Source organism: Bidens hawaiensis, unplaced genomic scaffold (assembly GCF_021521415.1).
Source record: "Bidens hawaiensis isolate Kalapana, Puna unplaced genomic scaffold, B.hawaiensis_p1.1 tig00009662_1, whole genome shotgun sequence".
Lineage (NCBI taxonomy): Eukaryota > Viridiplantae > Streptophyta > Magnoliopsida > Asterales > Asteraceae > Bidens > Bidens hawaiensis.
In genome coordinates this window covers 210,445-218,826 of record NW_027491725.1, presented here as the reverse complement: position 1 = coordinate 218,826, position 8,382 = coordinate 210,445, and the positions used below count along the sequence as shown (strand labels likewise).

General features: G+C 39.3%; 1 non-coding gene across 1 annotated transcript; it reads left to right on the top strand.

The window, feature by feature from the left end:
- Positions 1-3,010: 3,010 nt before the first annotated feature.
- LOC143533389 (small nucleolar RNA SNORD96 family) lies at positions 3,011-3,104 on the top strand. The gene has a single exon (XR_013135345.1). It is a non-coding gene; the product is annotated as a small nucleolar RNA SNORD96 family (small nucleolar RNA).
- Positions 3,105-8,382: the final 5,278 nt, after the last annotated feature.

The window sequence follows — 8,382 nt, the reverse complement described above, 5'->3', positions numbered from 1 at the left end:
TTATTTCCTTAAACGCGCTTTCGGTTATTATATCAAGTTATCATCCAATTGCAAAGGTGAGTTTCTCACACCCCCTTTTTATTCTTTTATTACTTTTGGGGGTAGCATATATATCCTATCAACATTATAATTTCGTTATTCATTATTTACAAACTACAATTCGTTACATGGACTTGTGTGTTTATTTGCTTACTTGCTCAAAGATTACGTGCTCATGGTTTCCTCATTAAGTATGATCATACGCCCCCCTATGCACTCAGGTACTCGATGTTATGAGTGGAATAGGGACCCCCGATCCGAGTACATTGGTTATTACCAACGGAAAAGACACTTACTTGCGCTATTATCCGAGTACGTTGGTGCACAATCTCAATTGGAAAGGACCTTACCTGCTCATTTACACTTGTTCATGGGATTGTAGATTTTTATGTATTTATATCAAAACTTGTGTGAACTCACCAACTATTCATTTAGTTGACATTATTTTATATATATGCTACAGGTACCTTATTTAGAGAACGCTGAAATGACGAAGACATTAGTACTTAGGATATTCAACTTAAATGGACGAATTGCTTAAATGTGTATTTATTTGTATTTCTCTTACTTCCAAAATTGTGTACTTGTTGTTTAAATAAATTAATGATATTATTCTCACTTAATAGTGTCACATGTGTTTTGAGCAATTTGTACGTCACACTCGAGCGTATTCCGCTTTAGCCGGGGTGTTACATTTTAGTACCTGTGATTTGTTCAATTACGCAACTTTAGTACCGTTTTTGAATTTATTGCAAATGGCTACTTCACGTTTCTAAAACTTGCCAATTTAGTACCTTTTACTAATCTCGTCTATTTTTGCCCGTTAAGTCAGGGGTAAACTGGTAATTTCATTTTATCATAAACTCAGAAAAAAGTAATAGTCGGGTCTCGAACCCGCGCTTATACACGACTCAAAGCTTTAACAAGGGTTGCAGCAGCAGCCGCCAGAGTAACTAAAAGACTTGAGTTTAGTCTTGTTCTGAGTATATTTGTGGCTACAAATTTGAATTCAAACTAACCCAAAATCCTCATAGACCCTAGAAACGAAATTCCTAAATTGAGTAGTGTCCATGGACGCCTCAACGAGTGAACCACTGAGTATTCAATACCTCAACGTTTCTGATCAACCGATCATAACAATCTCAATTACTCCATCGCTTGACTGACAACCCCGACACCGTTTCGGAAACACCAAGAGAATTCCCGTCTACAAACTCTTTAATTGTTCTCACCAGTTGCTATCTTGACGCTCAAATTCTTGTTAAACTAGAGGCAAGTAAACATTTTTTTATTTATAAATTATATAAAGATATAAACCTGACACTTAGAATTGAAATTGTGTTTTTGTTTTGCAAGCTTGCTTGCTCTTTCTTTCAAAAACCAGCCCATTTTGCCCCTGATCATGAACTTTGTTTACTAAGATGCGGGGGATCTTGGAAACTGGTTTTAAGATTCTTTTTAGTTGGAAAATGTATTTTGTTTTTAATGGTTAGCAAGAGCTAAGATGTCCGGAGCCTTGCCGGCGGCGTGGTAAGGTGGGAGCCGGAAAAACGAAAGGGAAAGGGTGTGAGGGTTGTTTGGTTTAAGGGGTTGACACAATAAGTCCCTTGGGTTTTGAAATGTTTAAACACTAAACAAAACTTTAACAAAAAAGGAGATTTTATTGAAAAAATGATAATATAAATGAAATTACCAGTTTACCCTTGACTTAATGGACAAAAATAGACGGGGTTAGTAAAAGGTACTAAATTTGCAAGTTTTAGAAATGTGAAGTAGCCATTTGCAATAAATTCAAAAACGGTACTAAAGTTGCGTAATTGAACAAACTATAGGTACTAAAATGACACTTAACTCTTGTATAGAATAGTAATCAAGTTTTGAAATTGTTCCAAGCTTCTAATCGATTCACTCATAAAATATTTGTTCCAGTTAGGTCACTGAAATTTTCTTTTTGTTCTAATCCTAGATATTTTACCTGTATAGCAGATTATGTAGTTTATTTTTTTAATTTTTAAATATCTTGACATTGCAAAATATTTTTTTTAATTGAGCAAAATTAATTTTTAAATTGCGAAATATTACAAAAAAAAAATGGAAAATTACAAAAAAAAATATTAATCTTTTTTGTTGCAGTTTTTCAGTTACTTTTTATTACAATTTTCACAATTTTAAAACTTTTTTCTCAATTTTTATTAATTTTGTCAATTTTTAAAAAATATTTTTCAATGTGAAACTATTTAAAAATAAATAAAAAAACCTACAAAACCTATTATACAGGTAAAATATCTATATTAGAAAAAAAAAACTTTAGTCACTTGATTGAAACAAAAGATTTTATAAATAACCTGATTGAAACGATTTCAAAATTTTGTTCCTTTTTCTAAAACAAAGTTAATAATTGATTTTCTTGTAAATTTTAATCACTCCATTAATTAATACATCCAAAAATGTTTCCTTTTTGCTGAAAACAAAACATGTGAATCTAGTTTCCTCAGTGACATAATCAGCCCAATACAAAGCCCATGTCCTTCCCTTAGGGTTACCAAACACAGATCTTCTCATCGTAACATAATCGGACGGTTCACAACACATCACAATCACAACCTCTCTTCTATAAATCCATAACTCACCGAACTCAATAATAACCATAAACCGCAGCCAGTTTACATTTTCGGCAACAACATTAATGTATTATATTTATTTCAATCATGTGTTCTTCTGTAGGCGATTTACAAACATTTGGGGCGAAATAGCTGATCTTCGTATAACCCAATGTAAGTCGTCGTAAATGGAGCTGTCTCCGGTAAACAACGGTTGAGATGCTCTTTGATGGGCGTTTCCTGTTGCCGGAGACGGCGTTGTCACATTCTATCGCCCTGGGGAGCGGAGTCTCTGCGATTACCTCTTGGGATTGGCCGTGAGAAAAACATTTACTAATTAATAATTGTTATTATTATGGTATTGTAGTAATTGGCCAGTGAGGAAATCTGTATAAAAGAACACCATCTTTCGGGACTGAATGACCTTTTAAAGGTTTTGATGTTCATTCTGCAATTCTGAGGCCTTGTTTATGTTTATTACGGCTTGTGTTTTAAACAGAATTTTTATAAATTTAGTTATGCTATTATATTATCATTTAACATTTATGATTGGTTAAGTTGTTTGTGCTGTTGCAAATGAGCGTTTATGGTTATGCAAACCACTACAATGTTATAATATTTTAATTGTAAAATTCTACAGAAAGCCATTCACTTTTTGGTTGATTTCTTATTTTTTTTGGTCATAGCAGTGTTAAAAGATGTTATTTCAGTTTGATTTTAAAGTGATGTAATACGTAAATATGATTAGCAATCAAATAGTAGCTGTAAATTAAGAAGATAAGAGTGGTTATTGTTTATTGAACTGTGTTAAGTGGCAGCTATCAAGCAGAAATGATAGATTTTCTTCCTAGAGCAGAGCTAAAAAAATATGATGGAAATACGATAGCAAGAAACCGGCCAAAAGTTTTGTGGTTGCCTTATAGAAACAAATAAAATTTTGTAACTAACTGTTTTCATTTGTTGACACTGTCGTTTCTTCATTCTGCATTTTGGTACAACCAATAATATGTCAAATGTCACAACAAACCATTGTAAAAGAGGAGGCTATCTTTAGTTTATGGTCTTTTAATGTTCTGAACTTCTCACCAATGGTCCCATACTGGTTTCCCATTTCAAGAGGCACGTCAAGTTAATAAAGCAGAGGGTGTTCGGGTTCTGTGTGGTTTAAATCGACCGTTGGTTGATAGTGTAGGAATTATGAATAAATATCAAGTGTCGTTTTTGTATACTTTTCATCTCCAATCTTGTATCTCATCTATTTTGCTCAATTTAAGTACTCTTTATTGTGCTAATTCATGTCCAAGTGGGTATTCGTTATTGTGTAATTAATGTTCATGACTCCCCTGTTTATTATTATACCGTCTGCTGGTTGCTTGGTAACTCTTGGTGAACTTTTAAAGAAATGTTCATTTAAGCTTAAATGTTTGTTACTCTTGTATGGCTCCTGAAAATCCTATTGATCTTATTTTTATGGCAAGCCAGTGGTGTGGCAAAGCATTAGTATGTGGTGATATTTTTTCTATTTGTGCCTATATTCCGTTTTTAGTAAAAAATGAAGATAGCGCAATCTATTATAATGGTAGCTTTTTAGTGTATTTGAAAGCCACGTAACAACTATAGTTTTGACAACAAGCCAAGAAATAGGGCAAATGTTTGAACTTAGGTTGGGCTAGATGGAAGTTCCTTGATATGTAAATTGGTCTTTGTTGTGTTGGTTTACTAGGAGACTTTTGGCCGTTTTATTATATAGAACTTGAAAGAATAATATGGAGTCTTGAGTTGTAAATGAGCCTGTAACCAATACTTTAAAAGTAAAAATTTAACCTTTTGAAATCCGGTTCAAATAATGATGGATCTGGTTCAACAAGTTCAATTGAAGATTTACATAGTCGACTAGTAAAAGAATTCTTAGGTTACATAATTTTGTTAGGCTAAGGGTTATGACTTATTTTAGCCATACCCCTTATTCGTCACGTCAGGTCTTTCTTTATCATTCAAACATCACCATTTAATTTCTATTGTGATTCAATTTTCTTATTCTACATCATTCCATTGTTTTATTATATTTAGAAATGAAAAAGAAAACTGACTGGCTCATCCCCCTCTCTCTTGAAATGATCAACCAATTTGGCTCATCCCCCTCACTTTACAAGGGTAGTTGAAGAAACGTGGATCGACCTACTAGTAGACGATCAACTTTCCTCGGGTATGAATGTGCTATATCACCGATGGTTTTCCGGAGTATGAATTCTTCCACCTACAAAACGAGCAACACCGTGAACTTACCCCTCAGAAAGGGACAGATGGGTCCTCTTTGGGGTAACCCTCCGGTGTGAGAATAAGAGATTGTAGGAGAAGATAATAATAATCAGAAAGTGAGTAAGAATTTAGAATGTATTTTCTTGCTTGCCTCCCCTTGTGGAGGTGGTGTGGTATTTATAGTGTTAGGGTTTCCAATGATTGGGCTCAGACCCAATTAGGGCCTTTTTGGCCTCCTCCTATTGCTTCGCGCCACGTGTCCTTAGGACACCTGGTGCTTTTTCATTGATTATTCTCTGACCAAGGTATTTCACCTGACCCATGTGCAATCACGTGGTAGCACATGGGTTTTGCTGAGTTGTCTACCCTTCATTGGCAGCTGTCAACATCAGCATATTCTTTATTCCTTAAAGGATACCTTCTGGAAGGTTGTCTGATGAGCACAATCATGGTTGTCCTTATCCTGATTTGGATAAGGACGTGGTTGATTATGTGCATGTGTGATATGCGCCTATCCTGGGGATGCGCGAGGTCTTCTCTTTATTCTCACGCGCAGATGTTTCATGCGCAGATGTGATATGCGCAAGCATATGTAATATGCGTGAGCATATGTGATATGCGCCACGCGCAGATGTGATATGCGTGAGCATATATGATGCGTGAGCATATGTGATATGCGCCACACGCAGATGCGCCACGCGCAGATGTGATATGCGTGAGCATATGTGATACGCGTGAGCATATGTGACGCGTGAGCATATGTGATATGCGTGAGCATATGTGATATGCGCCATGCGCATAGGTTTTGGCTTTGTGTCTTAATGACATCCTGATTTCAAGCCTCTTGCCTATATCTTGTGGTTGACCCGCCCCGCTCGATGTTAAGGCGGGTGCATACCTCTTCAAGCCCCCCCAGTCTAATGTGTGTCTTGTCTCGCGCGAGCGAGGTAAGATAAATATTAGACTTAATAGTTTGCTCTTTTAATAGGGTTTGTCTTTTCTTTTTTGTTTCTCATATGTACGTTGCGCGAATTCTATCCTTTTGGTTGAAATGAATCGTCCATGTACGTGGTTGGTTGGTGCTGACATGCGTCAGAGATGGAGACGTTATGTGTCAGACTTTTCGTGTGCTCGAGGTGCTACAGTGGCCTTTCATGTCTCCTCATACAGTGTCAGGAACACCTGTCGCGCTCATGTTGGCCTGCACCTGCGAGTGGGAGCGCGTGAGCGTAACTCTGATCAGTACCTATTTCTTTCTCTCTCCTGGGCCTATAAAAGCAAGCCTTTTGAGTGGTTTTTCTTCATCTTCATTGTTATTTCAGAGCTTTTTTTCCTTCAATTTTCATTCCGATTAAGAGCCTGTCTTTTGCTTCCAGATTTTCGTGCTTAAAGTAACCGCTGTTTGATTCACCATTGTATGTCTGATAACCCAGACACCACAATTTCCCCCAGCAAATGCCGTGTAAAATCATTAGTTATGTCCACTTTGAAGAAGACCGGCAAGGGTAAACGGGCTGCCGAGGCCTCGTCGGAGGAGGTGGGGAAGAACAAAACAGTGAAGAGATGGGATGAGATTCCCTGCAAATTGAAACAGTCTGATTTCGACAACCTCGTCGCCTCTCAGGGTTTTCTCCCTGAGTACGGCTGTCTGCTCCCGGCGGCCGGGCAAACGGCGGCAGATCCGCCCACCGGCTATATCTCTTTATAATCTCACTTTTTCACTCACTGTAACCTTCGTCTCCCGATGACAAGGTTTATGGGTGCGCTCCTTCAGTTTTATGGGATTCACATATCCCAAGTCCATCCTTGTGGACTAGTGCGCATGACTCATTTTGAGTTCATGTGCAAAGCTCAGCGCGAGGAGCCCACCCCTCGGCGCTTTCAATATTTTTACAAGCCAAAAATCCAAGATTCTTGGTTCTCATTCATACCGCGCAGTCAGAAGGTTAAGTGCTGCACTGTTTCCTTCAAAAGCCTTCATGACTGGTCTGAAAATTTTTTTTATATTAAGGCTGGTGTGATTCTCATCCGCATGACCATGCGCGCGATCACTTCTGCGCCCGCGGATGAGAATGTTCTTAAGAACCCAACGGGCACATGGGTTAACAAGTTAACTGCTGAACCATCCCCCGCCAAGAATATTTGCGAGGAGGCGCTGGTGGGGGTTGGTATGAGCAAGAGGTGGACCGACAGCGCGACTGAGCCTATCGTCCAAGTTGATGGCTTAGGTGAGTTATTAGCTCGTTGCATTATTTCTGCGCGAATATAATTCGTTTTGCTGATATCATTTGTCTTGTTTTATGCAGTAAGCAAGGAATACGTCCACGCCGCCTATGACGAGCATATGGAGGGTGGCTCTGTCGCGCTGAGCGCTGGGGAAGTTGCTTTCCCCGATCGCTTCGATGATATGTTCATCCCTGTTGATTTAGAATTTTGCTTTGACAGCGATGCGCTTGGTAAGCCTTTGTACTTATGCTTAGGCCTTTAGAATACCAAATTTGGTTAACATTTCAGTTGCACGTATTGTAGATGCGCTCGAGAACTATGAGTTGGAGCTTGCGGAAGAAGAAGTGGAGGAAGAAGCTGAGGCGCCACAACTCAAGCGCAAAGCTAAAGGCAAAACTGCGTAGGGGCCAGTAAAAAACAGAAGAAAAATGATGCCCCTGTTGCCCAGGATCCTCCTACCCAAGCGAAGGGACTTGAGAAAACCAAGGGATTTACCTCCAAGTTTTCCTCGTCTTCTTTGCCTCGAGGTGTGGGCAATCCTCCTGTCTACACGAGGTATGGTGCTGCCACCTCATCTCTTCGCGCGGCGGACAAGGGAAGCGGCGCTGCGTCTGTTGTTTCATCTTCTCCAACAGGTATACTTTGTTTATATTTTGTGGTTTTATGAGCGTGATTCCGATAGAGTTACTAATGAAGCTTTGTTCACTCAAATGTTTGTAGAGACGGCGACTTTGGTGGCTCAACCTCAGGCGCAGCAAGGTACCGAGGCTGCGCCGAAGGTTGCTTTGAAGTCCCTTGTTTTACCCTCGAAAAGGGGGAAAATGGACTTCATGGCGATGCTCAATTCGCGGACGGCGGTGCGCCAAGGTATTTATTGCGCTTTGATTTTCTGATTTTTTCCTTTAGATCAAGTCATGAATCATTTCTCCTTGGTTTTTTCATAGAAATTATAGCTGGCACACAAGCTGCTGGTGGCACTGCTGGCGCTGGCGCCGGCGCCGTTAGTTCTGCTCCTGCTCCAACAAGCACTGAATCTCCTCTCATTGGGATTACTAAGGAGCAGGAGATTATTTTACGCGCTGATCTAACGGCGTCAAGACCTCCCTCACCTCCTCCTGCGCGCAGCCCTCCTCGCGAGACTGTTTTTGATTTTTCCAAGTCGCAGGAGAAAAGACCTGTTACAGAGGATGATGAGGAGGTCAATTTTGAAGATTCCGATGGCGGCCGCGCAAGCCCTGTAGCGCCACGAGATTTCGTG